At 38.0% G+C, this 18485-nt stretch overlaps 1 protein-coding gene across 1 annotated transcript in view; it reads left to right on the top strand.

The window, feature by feature from the left end:
• Positions 1–18485, top strand: part of MCHR2 (melanin concentrating hormone receptor 2) — a 454542-nt gene that overhangs the window by 38687 nt on the left and 397370 nt on the right. The window lies entirely within an intron of this gene.

The raw sequence follows: 18485 nt of genomic DNA, 5'->3' as shown, positions 1-18485 counted from the left end.
GACATACACACCCACCCTCACAGAGAGACCCACAGAAAAAAATACATTCACACTCATAGATACACAAACAGAAGCACAAAGACATAAACACAGACACCCACAGAAACACTCACAGGAGGTAACATTTCTGCACATTGCATCCCCTAAATCAGACATGCATGATAAAAAAAAATTGCAGAAATTAAGAGATCACTTTTTAAAGAATCATATTTGTAAATGTGCATACAAAAATAATTCTGTGAATTCAAAATTGTACATTAATGATTTGGGTAGATGGCTAGATGAAGAAAAGTACTTTTAAAAGGTTGACATATGTTTGTTTTCGTTTCCCCATTTTCCCCAACCAAGAGCACCTCTTCATATATAGTGTACAAATGTTCCCATCTGTCAGCTGTACTTATGGATTTTGAAAATTCTGCACTCTATATGGTCTTGGTGGAACCATAAGCTGTGGTACTCATACCATTAGATCTGGTTAAATACGGGATTTAGGCTTGTTTGTATGTATTTCAAAATGAAGTCAGCTGTAGTGTAAACTGAACAGTTTTAACTTAACCTGTCTCATTTTAAACACTGAGTAATCTTAGTCTGAGAGTATAACATGTTATGCATATGTAAAAATCATAGATAAAATGCCTCCTTGCATCTGGAAAGTTCTTGTATAAAGGGGCAGTAAACTGGAATGTAATTAATATATATATATTAATTAAAAAAACTCATATCTGACAAAAGGGCACCTACCATTTGTGTATTGAGGAGGAAACATTTCTGCATGGCTTTAAATATAGAATTTCTACCTCATTGTCAAATAATCATAAATACACTGCTGCTAAAAAAAAGTGTTTTTATGGATCCCTGGCCCCACCATACAACTACTACCACACTGAAGTTACAATCCGAAATTGCACAAAGAAATAAAAAATATTTACTAAGTAAGTCCTAACTCTTCTGCAAATGAAAGTGATCTGCCGTCTGACTCAGGCATACACTGTACAAACAAAGTGCCAAGTCTGTCTCACACTGTGCATAGTGGTTTAGTGAACACTCAGAAATCCTCTCAAATGTGAATTCTTTACTCCTTGTAATAACATTTCCCATGTTTAATTAGAATTCTGCTGTATTTCCCACTGGTAGCTGCCAAAATGTAAAAAAATAATAATTTTTTTTTTTTTAGTTGTTCTTGCCTCATGGGGCCCCCTGGCCCTTTGGGCCCCTGACAGGAGTCACCCCTGTCACCCCCCTGATGGCGGCTCTGCTGTGGAGGAGGCATGCCGAGCACTATAAAATGTGACACAAGCTTGTTTGTCCTGAGATATCGAAGTAGCATATCACATAACTAGTACACTATTTTTTTATAAAGGGCCTGATGATCAGCCATACCTGAAAGAGATCTGGTGCTCTGCTTATAGAAGCATGTTAAGGGAGACATTTGATTTCATTATTGCCAATACAAATGATACTAGCCCCTAATCAGAAGTCTCACATATAATAGAAGCAATAGCAGAAGCACCAAAGAGTCTACGATATTTGGAGACACATTCGGCTGGCTTTTTTTCTCCCGCACCTTTTAAATACCGCTGGTATTTAGAGTTCACAGAATGGCTGCGTTAGGCTCCAAAAAGGGAGCGTAGAGCATATTTACCGCCACTGCAACTCTCAATACCAGCGTTGCTTACGGACGCAGCCAACTTCAAAAACGTGCTCGTGCACGATTCCCCCATAGGAAAGAATGGGGCTGTTTGAGCTGAAAAAAAACCTAACACCTGCAAAAAAGCAGCGTTCAGCTCCTAACGCAGCTACATTGTTTCCTATGGGGAAACACTTCCTAAGTCTGCACCTAACACTCTAACATATACCCCGAGTCTTAACACCCCTAACCTTACACTTATTAACCCCTAATCTGCCGCCCCCGCTATCGCTGACACCTGCATATTATTATTAACCCCTAATCTGCCGCTCCATACACCGCCGCAACCTACATTATCCCTATGTACCCCTAATCTGCTGCCCCTAAAACCGCTGACCCCTATATTATATTTATTAACCCCTAATCTGCCGCCCCCAACGTCGTCTCCATCTACCTACAATTATTAACCCCTAATCTGCCGACCGGATCTCACCGCTACTATAATAAATGTATTAACCCCTAAAGCTAAGTCTAACCCTAACACCCCCCTAAGTTAAATATAATTTAAATCTAACAAAATAAATTAACTCTTATTAAATAACTTATTCCTATTTAAAGCTAAATACTTACCTGTAAAATAAACCCTAATATAGCTACAATATAAATTATAATTATATTGTAGCTATTTTAGGATTAATATTTATTTTACAGGCAACTTTGTAATTATATTAACCAGGTACAATAGCTATTAAATAGTTAATAACTATTTAATAGTTACCTAGTTAAAATAATTACAAAATTACCTGTAAAATAAATCCTAACCTAAGTTACAATTAAACCTAACACTACACTATCAATAAATAAATTAAATAAACTACCTACAATTATCTACAATTAAACCTAACACTACACTATCAATAAATTAATTAAATACAATATCTACAAATAAATACAATGAAATAAACTAACTAAAGTACAAAAAATAAAAAAATATTTACAAACAGAAAAATATTACAACAATTTTAAACTAATTACACCTACTCTATACGCCCCCTAATAAAATAACAAAGCCCCCCAAAATAAAAAAATGCCCTACCCTATTCTAAATTAAAAAAGTTCAAAGCTCTTTTACCTTACCTGCCCTGAAAAGGGCCCTTTGCGGGGCATGCCCCAAAGAATTCAGCTCTTTTGCCTGTAAAAAAAACACATACAATACCCCCCCCAACATTACAACCCACCACCCACCTACCCCTAATCTAACCCAAACCCCCCTTAAATAAACCTAACACTAAGCCCCTGAAGATCTTCCTACCTTATCTTCACCTCGCCGGGTATCACACCGATCCGTCCTGGCTCCGATATCTTGATCCAAGCCCAAGCGGGGGGCTGAAGATGTCCATGATCCGGCTGAAGTCTTCATCCAAGCGGGAGCTGAAGAGGTCCATGATCCGACTGAAGTTTTCTATCAACGGCATCTTCAACAGCCAATCAGATTGAGCTTGCATTCTATTGGCTGATCGGAACAGCCAATAGAATGCGAGCTCAATCTGATTGGCTGATCGGATCAGCCAATCGGATTGAACTTGATTCTGATTGGCTGATTCCATCAGCCTATCAGAATTTTCCTACCTTAATTCCAATTGGCTGATAGAATCCTATCAGCCAATCGGAATTCGAGGGACGCCATCTTGGATGACGTCCCTTAAAGGAACCGTCATTCATCGGGAAGTCGTCGGTGAAGATGGATGTTCCGCATCGGCAGCATGAACATGGATCCGGAAGAAAGAAGATTGAAGATGCCGTTGATAGAAAACTTCAGTCGGATCATGGACCTCTTCAGCTCCCGCTTGGATGAAGACTTCACCCGGATCATGGGCATCTTCAGCCCCCCGCTTGGGCTTGGATCAAGACATCGGAGCCAGGACGGATTGGTGTGATACCCGGCGAGGTGAAGATAAGGTAGGAAGATCTTCAGGGGCTTAGTGTTAGGTTTATTTAAGGGGGTTTGGGTTAGATTAGGGGTATGTGGGTGGTGGGTTGTAATGTGGGGGGGGTATTGTATGTGTTTTTATTACAGGCAAAAGAGCTGAATTCTTTGGGGCATGCCCCGCAAAGGGCCCTTTTCAGGGCTGGTAAGGTAAAAGAGCTTTGAACTTTTTTAATTTAGAATACGGTAGGGCATTTTTTTATTTTGGGGGGCTTTGTTATTTTATTAGGGGGCTTAGAGTAGGTGTAATTAGTTTAAAATTGTTGTAATATTTTTCTAATGTTTGTAAAAAAAAATTTATTTTTTGTAACTTAGTTCTTTTATATTTTTTGTACTTTAGTTAGTTTATTTCATTGTATTTATTTGTAGGTATTGTATTTAATTAATTTATTGATAGTGTAGTGTTAGGTTTAATTGTAGATAATTGTAGGTATTTTATTTAATTAATTTATTGATAGTGTAGTGTTAGGTTTAATTGTAACTTAGGTTAGGATTTATTTTACAGGTAATTTTGTAATTATTTTAACTAGGTAACTATTAAATAGTTATTAACTATTTAATAGCTATTGTACCTGGTTAAAATAATTACAAAGTTGCCTGTAAAATAAATATTAATCCTAAAATAGCTACAATATAATTATAATTTATATTGTAGCTATATTAGGGTTTATTTTACAGGTAAATATTTAGCTTTAAATTGGATTCATTTATTAATTAAGAGTTAATTTATTTCGTTAGATTAAAATTATATTTAACTTAGGGGGGTGTTAGGGTTAGACTTAGCTTTAGGGGTTAATACATTTATTATAGTAAATGGCAGATTAGGGGTTAATAATTGTAGGTAGGTGGAGGCGACGTTGGGGGCGGCAGATTAGGGGTTAATAAATATAATATAGGGGTCGGCTGTGTTAGGGGCAGCAGATTAGGGGTACTTAGGGATAATGTAGGTTGCGGCGGTGTACAGAGCGGCAGATTAGGGGTTAAAAAATATGCAGGTGTCAGCGATAGCGGGGGCAGCAGATTAGGGGTTAATAAATATAATATAGGGGTCGGCGATGTTAGGGGCAGCAGATTAGGGGTACATAGGGATAACGTAGCTGGCGGCAGTGTACGAAGCAGCAGATTAGGGGTTAAAAATTTTTAATAGAGTGGCGGCGATGTGGGGGGACCTCGGTTTAGGGGTGCATAGGTAGTTTATGGGTGTCAGTGTACTTTAGAGCACAGTAGTTAAGAGCTTTATAAACCGGCATTAGCCCAGAAAGCTCTTAACTACTGACTTTTTTCTGCGGCTGGAGTTTTGTCGTTAGATTTCTAACGCTCACTTCAGCCACGACTCTAAATACCGGCATTAGAAAGATCCCATTGAAAAGATAGGATACGCAAATGGCATAGGGGGATCTGCGGTATGGAAAAGTCGCGGCTGCAAAGTGAGCGTTAGACCCTTTCCTGACTGACTCCAAATACCAGCGGGCGGTAAAAACCAGTGTTAGGAGCCTCTAACGCTGGTTTTGACGGCTACCGCCCAACTCTAAATCTAGGCCTCTGTTTGTAGTAATATAGGACTCCGTACTGTGGATCGCTATAAAAGACAGGGAAGCTTGTTATATGTAATAATACAAAGCATATCACATCAACAACAGCGGATCAGATTTGAATAGAGCACAAATAGGGCAGCATCATCAGTCAGAGATGGCGTCCAGAAGGCTTCCTAGGGCAGATAAGCCACAAAAGGGCTCTAATACACCCAGCAACAAATTACACAATTATTTTAAGAATGTGGAGCCTGCTCAGGGAGTGTTGCAAGATGTGGTTAGCAATGTAAATGAAGACACAGATATAACTGAAGAATATGAGGTTCAAGCTCCACTAAGGAGGATTTCTCATCCCTTATTAATCAAGTAAGCCAGTTAATTAAATCCAGCCTGGCAGAGGTTAAAAAAGATATAAATGAGATTGGTAATAGGATAGAACTCCTGGAGGAAGACACAGAACAAACCAATAAATATTTAGACCTACACGCCAGGGAATCTTCACTTCATCAAAATCAAATACAACTATTGCAGAACCAAGTGGAAGATCTTGATAATAGGAGACGTCAACAAAATATAAGTCTGAAAGGTATCCCTGAAAATGTGACAAGTGCCCAGCTTCTTCCATATCTGCAAAGACTTTTCAATTATATCTCAGGAGGCTAGGAGGAGACTGAATTCCTTATGAATAGATATCATAGGGCCCCCAGGCCTGTTCCTAAAGACCAAGCTCCACGTCACAATATCATCATAAAGTTGAGAGGGGAGCTCAATATCCTTCTTTGCAGACCTTAGTCCTATGACTCTGACCAAACGTAGAGAAGCCAAGTTTCTTACTACTCATCTCCAGGAACTGATAATCCAATATAGATGGGGGTTCCCATTTAGTTTAATGGTTGCTAAAGTAAATGTTATGGCCATATATAAATCTCCAGAAGACATTGATCAATTTTGTTCATCATTGGGCATTACGTGCCCTGCACTCCCCAAGCTTAGGGAGTCAAATGAAGATATCAGAGATCCGCCGGAGGATGGGCAAAGGCAATTTCGCTCTAGTTAGAATAAGGTCACTTGGAAGAGGAAAAACAAAGAGCCTACTGCTAGAACCTCAACACCTCGAGAAGTAACAGAACCCACTTGAATTTTCTTTCAATATACTGGGGTTTATCAACATACAAAAAGGACTGGAAAGATAAGGTTGAGTCTGTATTTCCTATAATTAAAAAGGAATGATATGTTGCTTTTAGATAAATACATATAGTTAAAAAGGTATGGTTATCTTACCTTGTGAAAATGAATCAAATTAGTTAAAATGTAGAGAGTAAATAAAGTATGTATAACAGTTTTACTTGTTCACCTAATAGGATTGTATAAGAATTGCTAGGTTGCTTACAACCCATTAACGAGAGATACGACCCTCTCTCAAACAGGATTTTCCTGTTTCCACTGAAATATTTAACATGCATAAAATGCATCAATTGTTTTTCAATGTTTGTTTGTTGTAATTTTTGTTGACATTGTTTTCTTGTTTCTTATGGTTACAGAAGTCCTCCTGATGCAGTAAAAGTCCAGGCTCTATTCCTCCTCTCATCTTTCATATTCTTTTCCCTATCTCTTATCAGTTGGGTCACTGCAGCTTTACACACACAATTAGATGGTAATGAGTAGTCTCCAGCTAAAAATAATTACACAAAATATTAAAGGGTTGAACTCACCAACCAAAAGATCAGTGGCATTATCTAGCTTCAAAAAAAGGGAGGGCAATATAATATTTATTCAGGAAACCCATTTTCCTGGGAACAACTCACCCAAATTTCATAACAAGTATTAACCAATAGGTTATTTTGCCTCCCACGCGAAAAAACGAAATGGTATCGGAATTATATTTAGTAGAACAACACAGTTCCAGTTACACCAAATATTAGAAGATATGGAGGGAAGGTAGCTTATCTTGGTGGGCACTCTACATAATAGATTGACCACATTAGTAAATGTCTATGCTCCACACACAAAACAATCTAAATTCTAATAAACTCTCACTTATAGAATACTTGAAGTTCAAAAAGGAGCATTGATATTAGCGGGGGATTTAAATGTGGCATTAGAGCCAAAGATAGACTGTTCTGTAGGTAGGGGTTCAGTCCCACTCACCACAATCCGTAAAATATGTGAGAATCTACACAAATTGTCACTAATTGATATATGGCGAACAAAACACCGTTGTCAAAATATTTTTACATTTTACTTCTGCCCACATCAAAATTATTTGCGTATTGACTACATTTCCGTAGATCAACTTATTTATAGTTTAGTGGCTGATACGGATATTGAAGCAGTAAGCTGGTCTGATCATGCTTCAGTTGACCTAAATTAAATTGGACAGATCGGACGCCTTCTCCTTTTGTGTGGAGACTGGACAAGACTCTTCTTAAAAAAAAAAACAATATTGGAAAAGGTCATGACTACTTTATGGGAATAATTTAGTCTTAATACATGTGATTAATCTTCTCCCATAATAATATAAATAAAACAGAAAGCTATTCTAAAGAAACAATACATAACACAATATATAACAGCTGCCTTATCAACTACAATTAGTGGTGGATTCATTTCATAAACAAAACCCGCGTGACTCAAAACTTAGTCTACAGCTCCAAATTGCTAGGGGAAATCTTTCTTAATCATGTTGTTTATAAAGAAGCACAGGATAGAGCATTCTTTCTTAGGAAACTATATTTTGCGGAATCTAATAAGGCGGGAACAATGTTAGCAAGATTATTGCGGGCAAAAAGAACTAACACTTATATATATATATATATATATATATATATATATAAATTAAAACATACTACAGGTAATTCTTTTCAAGATTCTTGAGGTATAGTTGATCAATTTAGAACCTATTAGGAAAAACTGTATAATCTTCCACAGCCTGAGATGGCGACGGATCACGATATAATATCCACATATCTTAGTAAAATAGATTTCCCAACAATACCATCTGATATTGCTAAAGCTATTGAGGATCCTATAATGATACAGGAAGTACTGTCCGCTATTGATAAATTACCATTACACAAAAGCCCAGGCCCAGATGGGTTCTCTAATGCCTATTATAAGCAATTTAAGCATATACTAGCCCCACACCTCACTACTATGTTCCAAACGATTGATACCAGTACTGACTGGCCCATGCAATCATTGGAAGCATACATCACAGTACTCCCAAAACTGGGAAAAGACCCAACACAAGTAGGAAACTATAGGCCCATTTCATTACTTAATACGGATGTAAAAATTTTCACAAAGATTCTATCCAAACGAATAAATTCCATCCTTCCTAAACTAATTAATGTGGATCAGTAGGGGTTTTTGCCTAATCGGGAGACACGAGATAACACTATAAGAACACTGCATTTAATAGAACAGGCTAGGAGGACTGGGGAGCCCACAGTCCTGATATCTACAGATGCCGAAAAAGCATTTGATCGTCTGGACTGGGGGATCCTCAGGGCCTGCCTTGAAAGATTTGGGTTTGGGAATAGTGATGTCGCAAACATAAAAATTTGGGTTCGCAAATGGCAAACGCGAACTTCCGCAAAAGTTTGCAAACCGGCGAACCGGGCGAACCCCCATAGACTTCAATGGGCAGGCGAATTTTAAAACCCACAGGGACTCTTTCTGGCCACAATCAATAGTGATGGGAAAGTTGTTTCAAGGTGACTAACACCTAGACTGTGGCGTGCCGGAGGGGGATCCATGGAAAAACTCCCATGGAAAATTACATAGTTGATGCAGAGTTTGGTTTTAATCCATAAAAGGCATAAATCACCTAACATTCCTAAATTGTTTGGAATAACGTGCTTTAAAACATCAGGTATAATGTTGTATCGATCAGGTAGTGTAAGGGTTACATCCGCTTCACAGTGACAGACCAACATCCCACAGCAGGTACAACATCGTCATCATCACACCGTACGTCCATGTGTGTAATGCTGCCTGACTGAGACATATCCCTGTTATCTACATCCTCTGGCAATAATGGTTGCGCATCACTCATTTCTTCCAACTGATGTGTAAATAACTCCTCTGACAGATCAAGTGAAGCGGCTGTGGTGCTAGTGTTGGTGGTGGCGGCAGGCGGGCGAGTGGTAACTTGAGAGGTGCCCGAAGCTAAGCTGGAGGAGGATGATGTGTCAAGGTTCCGAGCGGAAGCTGTAGAAGATTGGGTGTCCTGTGTTAGCCAGCTCAACTATGTATAGAACTTTTCAAGTTCAGGGTACGTGGCCTCTGAACACTGGGCATTATTCTAGGGCCAAAGGGAATCACCGCACCATGACCTGCGGGGTGGCCTGCCTCTGCCTGTCATTTTTTTTTCGATTAGTGATACTATGCGTGCAAGCTACTGTGGCAACAGATATGAGTGGCACTGTGCACTGGCAGAAGTTGGCAGAGTAGACGCTGTAGGCCTGACACACACGCTTGTAGACAACTAACTGCTATTTTTTTTTTTTTTTAATGTACACTACTGTTACACCAGATATGAGTTGCACTGGTGTTACACTGTGCCCTGGCAGGCCCTGAAAAATCTGTTACACATCTACAACCACCAAAAAACAACCATGCTAAATAGTTTCTAAATTTTGTCCTGAGTTTAGAAATACCCAATGTTAACATGTTCTTTGCTTTTTTTGCAAGTTATAGGGAAATAAATATATTGCTATTTCAAAACCACTTTTTTTCAAAATGAGCGCTAGTTACATTGGAACCCTGACATGTATATATTTTTTTTTAGAAGACATTCCAAAGTATTGATCTAGGCCCATTTTGGTATATTTCATGCCACCATTTCACCGCCAAATGCGATCAAATAAAAAAAAATTGTTCACTTTTTCACAAAGTTTAGGATTCTCACAGAAATTATTTACAAACAACTTATGCAATTATGGCATAAATGGTTGTAAATGCTTCTCTGGGATCCCCTTTGTTCAGAAATAGCAGACTTATATGGCTTTGGTGTTGCTTTTTGGTAATTAGAAGGCTGCTAAATGCCACTGCGCACCACACGTGCTTTATGCCCAGCAGTGAAGGGGTTAATTAGGGAGCATGTAGGGAGCTTGAAGAGTTAATTTTAGCTTAAGTGTAGTGTAGTAGACAACCCAAAGTATTGATCTAGGCCCATTTTGGTATATTTCATGCCACCATTTCACCGCCAAATGTGATGAAATAAAAAGAAAAACGTAAAATTTTTCACAATTTTAGGTTTCTCACTGAAATCATTTACAAACAGCTTGTGCAATTATGACACAAATGGTTGTAAATGCTTCTCTGGGATCCCCTTTGTTCAGAAATAGCAGACATATATGACTTTGGCGTTGCTTTCTGGTAATTAGAAGGCCGCTAAATGCTGCTCCCACCCCACAATTGTCCTCGCCATCTTAAGTACTGGCAGAAAGTCAGCCAGTACTAAAATAAAAGGTTTTTATTTTTTTTTTAGCATATTTACATATGCTGTGGTGTAGCATCCCCCCCTTAGCCCCCAACCTCCTTGATCCCCCCCAAAACAGCTCTCTAACCCTCCCCATCTGCCTTATTGGTGGCCACCTTGGGTACTGGCAGCTGTCTGCTATTATTTCACAGTCAACAAAAGTGTTGTTTTTTTTAAATGTACACTACTGTTACACCAGATATGAGTGGTGGCACTGGGCAAGTGGGCACAGTATACGCTGTGAGCCTGACACACACGCTGGCAGGCAGGCAACTGCAATTAGATTACACAGAAAAAAAGAAGCAGACTGATGTTCTAGCCCTAAAAAGGGCTTTTTGGGGTGCTGTCCTTACAGTCAGGACTGTAGTGGACATTGAATACACTAGCCTAGCTATCCATTTCCCTATTAAATCAGCAGCAGCTACACTGTCCCTCCTCTCACTAAGAATGCAGCTTCCAAATGAATCTAAAATGGATGCTGTGCAGGAGGTGGGAGGGTCTGGGAGGGAGTGTCTGCCACTGATTGTCCGTAATGTGTCTGCTGACTGTGAGGTAAAGAGTCAAAGTTTACTCAATGATGAAGAATAGGGGGTGGATCGAACAATGCATATGTTCGCCCGCCGCGGCGAACGCGAACATGCTATGTTTGCCGGGAACTATTCGCCGTCGAACTATTAACTATTTGGGAATCTAATGGTAAAAATAATTCTCAGTGTATTTGGTAATCCTTCAGCTCGGGTCAAAGATAATGGCATTTTATCTAATAACTTTCGGATATATAATGGAACAAGATATTGTTTATCTTGATTAATTATATAATGGAATAAGATTGTCCCCTTTGCTTTTTTGTGTTATCAATAGAAACTCTAGCAGCACACATAAGGGAGAATAGAAACATAAAAGGAGTTAGAATAGGCCCAAATGAACATAAGCTTACACTTTATGCGGATGATGTTTTGGTTTCCATGACATCTACAAATTTTTCGCTTCCACACCTTTTAACAGAGTTTACACGATTCAAAAAATTATCAAATTTACTGATAAATCACCCAAAATCTGAAATCCTCAATATAAACATGGACATTGAACAGTTTTGGCCTATTTAAATCAATATGCCCATATCGAATCCAACAATCCAACAACAAAAGCTTAGATATTTTAGGCGTTAACTTGACACCCTCACCCCTCCTACTTTACCAATATAATTATATTCCTATGCTGAATAAATTGAATAATGATCTCCAAAAATGGAAAGACAAACCACTGACTTGGTCGGGCCGTATACAGGCCATTAAAATTACTATTCTTCCCCGGATATTGTACCTTCAACAAACAGTCCCAATTCCCTTACCTAAAACATATTTAGTAAAAGTACAATTGGCTATAAATTCATTCATTTGGGGCAAAATCAAACCCTGAGTAAATAAAACAACCATGTAAAGACCATTGGGAGAGAGAGGATTGGGGGTACCACACATAGAGAAATATTACAAGGCGGTTACTCTTCAACACATCTTAGAGTGGCATAGGGATGCAGGACATAAAGCGTGGACAACTATAGACGCACATATTTTAAGGTGTCCCTCTTTGGGGGCGTTATGTTGGGTAAGCCCAGCGGTGAGACCAAATATTGCGAAAACATCACGTTTATACTCATACATATTTGACAGCTGGGATAGCCTGAGAGATACACATAATGGCATATTGTTTAAAATGTCCCCTCTGTCTCCTATATCATATAATGCTGAGTTCTTGGTAGGGTTAGAACCTTTCACACTTAATACTGGAGAACTGGGATATACAGTACAGTTTAAATGCTGACTAGTAACATCAAACTAAAACAAAGGCAAGAGTTAGCAGACATAGCAGGGGGAAATTACTCCTCGTGGCTCAAATATGCGCTATTATACCACCTTATACAAAATTCCCCCCACAAAGAAGACTTATTGAGAACTCCCACCCCATTTGAAAAATTAGGTATCATAAAATCACTCCCTACTGGCACTCTCTCGTTAGCTAGGGGTTTGTTAGAGGGGACAACAAAGTCCACTCTACCTGTATACACAGTAAGCTGGCAGCAAGAGCTCGGCATAAACTTAGAAATTAAGGACTGGGAAAATATTTTCCACAATACTCGTAAATCATCCTCGTCCCCAAAAATCCTGGAAATTAACCATAAAATATTAACAAGGTGGTACTTGACGCCAGCGCGTCTGAATTATATATACCCAAAGGAAATTGGTGTCTCACAGCGCCCTCTCCAAAATGATCCTTATAGCTTCTTAGAATCAGGATACCTAGTATATCCTGAATGAGAAAATATTTAGAAAGTGTATAATCTAAGAAGCGCCTCAAAGTGGGCAAAGGGTTCAGTTATGGGTATTTATGAGTATATTAAAACATTTATTATACAATGCAATTAAAACAATAACAATTGACCAGTTTCAGTGCTAAGTACTATTAGTCACTGTTCATATAATCATTCATGGATTCATGTGATATATTAAAAATACATTAAAAATACAAAGTTAAAAACAAATGTAAAAACACATATAAAATTTTCACTAAATACAGCTTATCCTATCATATGCAAAAAATGTCCGTTATGTTATCTCTGAAACTAATAAGTCTCAGTCCAAAATGTTTGTAGAATTTAGTGTGTGAATCCTCACAAATAGGGTAGAATTTCTGCTTATTGGTGCAATAGTGTGTCAAAGGTAATAATCCAAAACCCTGTTAAGTGACCAAATCCAAATATCAAAAAAAAATTGTATAAAAAACTCCAATATTATTAGTGAGTGAAACAATCCTTGTGTTCTCAAAAAACATCAAAAAAATCAAAAGGTAAAAAAAATAAAAAAATAAAAAAAACAAAAAAGTGTGAGTTTGAAAAATGTGAAAAAAAAATCAGAAATATACTGTATGGTGCTCCTTAGTTCTAATAAAATAAGTGACCCTACAGAAGGTAGCAATAATCCAAAGTTTCTAGTAAATCGAAGATAGAAAAATATTCCCAGTGTAGACCTGTGGATTAAAAACCACAAAATAGTGCAAAATTGCTTATAATAACATAAATATGAATGAAATGAGGCTTACCATAAATAGCCAATGCATTTCAACCCTTCCTTAGGCCTTTTTTAAGACTGTCTTTAAAAAGGCCTAAGGAAGGGCCGAACACGTTGGCTATTTATGGTAAGCCTCATTTCATTCATATTTATGTTATTATAAGCAATTTTGCACTATTTTGTGTTTTTTATTCCACAGGTCTACACTGGGAATATTTTTTCTATCTTCGATTTACTAGAAACTTTGGATTATTGCTACCTTCTGTAGGGTGACTTATTCTATTAGAACTAAGGAGCACCATACAGTATATTTCTGATTTTTTTCACATTTTTCAAACTCACACTTTTTTGTTTTTTATATTTTTGAAATTTTTTCATATTTTTTCTATTTTTAACCTTTTGATTTTTTTGATGTTTTTTGAGAACACAAGTATTTTTTCACAAACTAATAATATTGGAGTTTTTGGAGTTTTTTATACAATTTTTCTTTGATAGTTGGATTTGGTCAATTCACAGGGTTTTGGATTATTACCTTTGACACACTATTGCTTATTGGTATAAGCAGAACGTCTACCCTATTTGTGAGGACTCACACACTAAATTCTACAAACATTTTGGACTGAGACTTATTAGTTTGAGAGATAACATAACGGACATTTTTTGCATAAGCTAGGATAAGCTGTATTTAGTCAAATCTTTTATATGTGTTTTTACATTTGTTTTTAACTTTGTATTTTTAATGTATTTTTAATATATCACATGGATCCATGAATGATTATATGAACAGTGACTAATAGTACTTAGCACTGAAACTGGTAAATTGTTATTGTTTTAATTGCATTGTATAATAAATGTTTTAATATACAGTACTCATAAATACCCATAACTGAACCCTTTGCCCACTTTGAGGCGCTTCTTAGATTATACACTTTCTAAATATTTTATATATACCCTAATGCAGGGAGTGGCAGATTAGATGTTAATACTATTTATGATAGGGTTAGTGAGGCGGATTAGGGGTTAATAACTTTATTATAGTAGCGCTCAGGTCCGGTCGGCAGATTAGGGGTTAATAAGTGTAGGCAGGTGGAGGCGACGTTGTGGGGGGCAGATTAGGGGTTAATAAATATAATATAGGGGTCGGCGGTGTTAGGGGCAGCAGATTAGGGGTACATAAGGATAACGTAGGTGGCGGCGCTTTGCGGTCGGCAGATTAGGGGTTAATAAGTGTAGGCAGGTGGAGGCGACGTTGAGGGGGGCAGATTAGGGGTTAATAAATATAATACAGGGGTCGGCGGTGTTAGGGGCAGCAGATTAGGGGTACATAAGGATAACGTAGGTGGCGGTCGGCAGATTAGGGGTTAAAAAATTTTTTTCGAGTGTCGGCGATGTGGGGGGACCTCGGTTTAGGGGTACATAGGTAGTTTATGGGTGTTAGTGTACTTTAGAGTACAGTAGTTAAGAGCTTTAGAAACCGTCGTTAGCCCAGAAAGCTCTTAACTACTGACTTTTTTCCTGCGGCTGGAGTTTTGTCGTTAGATGTCTAACGCTCACTTCAGAAACGACTCTAAATACCGGAGTTAGAAAAATCCCATTGAAAAGATAGGATACGCAATTTACGTAAGGGGATCTGCGGTATGGAAAAGTCGCGGCTGGAAAGTGAGCGTTAGACCCTATTTTGAGTGACTCCAAATACCGGCGGTAGCCTAAAACCAGCGTTAGGAGCCTCTAACGCTGGTTTTCAAAGCTAACGCCAAACTCTAAATCTAGGCCTTAGCCAGGTAAACCAAAAATTGCAGCGGTTGTTTTAAGATTATTGCTTTCACTTGGTCCCAACGTAGCAGCAAGATATAAAAGAAAACTTAAACTGTCACAAGAAGATTTAGTTCTAGATTGTTGAAAGTTCTTCTTTCCGCTTCATTAAAGCTAATTAAGTACAGATGAAAATGCAATTAAAGAAGTAGTGAAACAAAAACTAGTGTCTGGAACTACATGTTGCAAGAGAATGGTAGTGTGTGCATTCTTTATTAAGAAACCAAATACAAATAATTATCAAAGGCAATCATCATCATTATCATCTTCTTCATTAGATTCTAAGGAGGACAAAGATATTAATTGTAAGAAGGACATTATAAACCATGAGAAAAATAATAAACAAATCAAGAGGTTTTATCTGAACTTGAAAAACAACAGTGTTTTCAAAATGATGCTGGCCCATGAAGATAAGCAATAAAAAAAACAAAGCATCAGAAGAATCCACCGTCACATCTACTTTTCGAATATACCAACTACTATTGGTATAGATGATGATAATCTTCGAATTCGTATCAAAAACCCCGGCAAGACAAGCACCAACATCAGCTCTGAAGATACTGATATTGGCCTCTATTTATCAAGGTCTGTCGGACCTGATCCGACAGTGCGGATCAGGTCTGACAGACCTTGCTGAATACGGAGAGCAATACGCTCTCCGTATTCAGCATTGCACCAGCAGCTCACAAGAGCTGCTGGTGCAACGCCGCCCCCTGCAGACTCGCGGCAAATAGGCCGCCAGCAGGGGGGTGTCAATCAACCTGATCATACTCAATCGGGTTGATTTCCGGCAATGTCTGTCTGTCTGCTCAGAGCAGGTGGACAGGTTATGGAGCAGCGGTCTTTGTGACCGCTGCTTCATAACTGCTGTTTCTGGCGAGCGCAGGCTGGCCAGAAACACGGGGCATCAAGCTCCATTCGGAGCTTGATAAATATGCCCCAATGAGTCTGATTTTGATAATGTTATATCAAAGGGATCTGTAAATATTCCACATGCTCGTCAATCTGAATATTCAGGGCCAGATTATGAGTGGAGCGTTATTTAACGCACCCACTCGATTGCTAACTGCACTAGAAGTAAGCTTTTACACCGAAGAACTTATTACACACACGATTACGTATTCCCCCATAGAAGTCAATGGAGCAAAAAAAAGTGGAAAAAAACACCCTAGTCGCGCACAAACCCCATTACATTTTCTCAAGTGCGCTAACCTGACATGAAAATATGAATATTTACCATTCCAATGTTCCTCACATTAGCAGGATTTGTTCTATGTATATATGTATATTTCTATATATGTATGATGCTCTTCTAGTACAATATAAATATAATATAATTAATATATGTCACAGTCTGATACAATGGTTGTCAATTCTTTTCCAAACAAAGAAGAACATTCTTAATGAAACATCTAAATCCATTATTAGTAAAACTCCCTGCTACACCATCACAAGTAGTGGAGTATGAAGTAATAACCACTGCTGCAATGGAAGTTCAGCAATCAAAAATTCATCAAACAATTCCATCACCATCACCCATTCTGACTCCCAGACCCCGCATCAGTGCAGTAGATGGTAGTGTAGTATGGAATTTTTATTCTGTTGATTAACTGCAGCAAAGAAAAGATTTATATCCTGTTTCTGACCCTAACTGGGTTAGTCACTCAAAGAACAGTAGAAAAGAAAAACAATGCCAAGGAGGCATTTTAATGTAATTTGCCCCTCCCTGGCATGCAAAACAATGGAAAATGTAAAAATGTATTTTAATTACAGCTAATATACAAAACTGCAATTGTGTTTTCTCTAAAAATGTGTTTTATACCCCTTTAAGGATCGGCATTCATTAATCTATGTAAACAATCTATGGGTACCTAATGCATGGACCTAACTTACCTGGCTCTGCCTGGAAGTGTCTCTGCCACCCTCCCAGTGCATCCTGCTCCCACTATTGCCAGCTGAAATTTAGCTTCCCTACTAGTGCCAAACTTTTGCCTGACCACCAGTCCACCACTACAGCAGAAAGGAAAATAATGTCACCAGTCCCCACTTGCCAGTTAGTGCCACCTAGGTATAGTTATAACTTAATATAACTAAAATGCAGTAGAAAAGAAAAACAATGCCAAGGAGGCATTTTAATGTAATTTGCCCCTCCCTGGCATGCAAAACAATGGAAAATGTAAAAATGTATTTTAATTACAGCTAATATACAAAACTGCAATTGTGTTTTCTCTAAAAATGTGTTTTATACCCCTTTAAGGATCGGCATTCATTAATCTATGTAAACAATCTATGGGTACCTAATGCATGGACCTAACTTACCTGGCTCTGCCTGGAAGTGTCTCTGCCACCCTCCCAGTGCATCCTGCTCCCACTATTGCCAGCTGAAATTTAGCTTCCCTACTAGTGCCAAACTTTTGCCTGACCACCAGTCCACCACTACAGCAGAAAGGAAAATAATGTCACCAGTCCCCACTTGCCAGTTAGTGCCACCTAGGTATAGTTATAACTTAATATAACTAAAATGAACTCAGCAACGTGTATGATAATGTGTTGATATAACGCTGTTTTGCCACTGCAAATGTGATCATTATCAATGATCATCTTTTACATGTAGTCTTAATGTGATGATGACTTCTATTCACTTACTTTTTTTCTTTACTATCCCTTAATAAATTGGATCAAGAATTAGTTTCTCTTTACGTGAATTAGTCAGCACTGAACTCTGAAGCGCAATTACTAGTGCTACTGTAGCTGCACTACATGGACCTATGTTAATTGGATGCTACATGGCTCATTGTCTCTCAGTCATACCAATGCCTGTTTATTTTTACTGTATACTCTTTTACCAGATATTACAAAAATAAATAACTCTGAACCTTTTTAGATTTTTGTTTGTCTTCTTTATTATTATTATACAATTTCTGTTACAGTTAATATTTAGTTGTGTTTTGATGTTATATAAAAAAACTTTTTTTTT

The sequence above is a fragment of the Bombina bombina genome, chromosome 4, assembly GCF_027579735.1.
Source record: "Bombina bombina isolate aBomBom1 chromosome 4, aBomBom1.pri, whole genome shotgun sequence".
NCBI lineage: Eukaryota > Metazoa > Chordata > Amphibia > Anura > Bombinatoridae > Bombina > Bombina bombina.
This window is presented reverse-complemented; position numbering and strand designations above follow the sequence as displayed.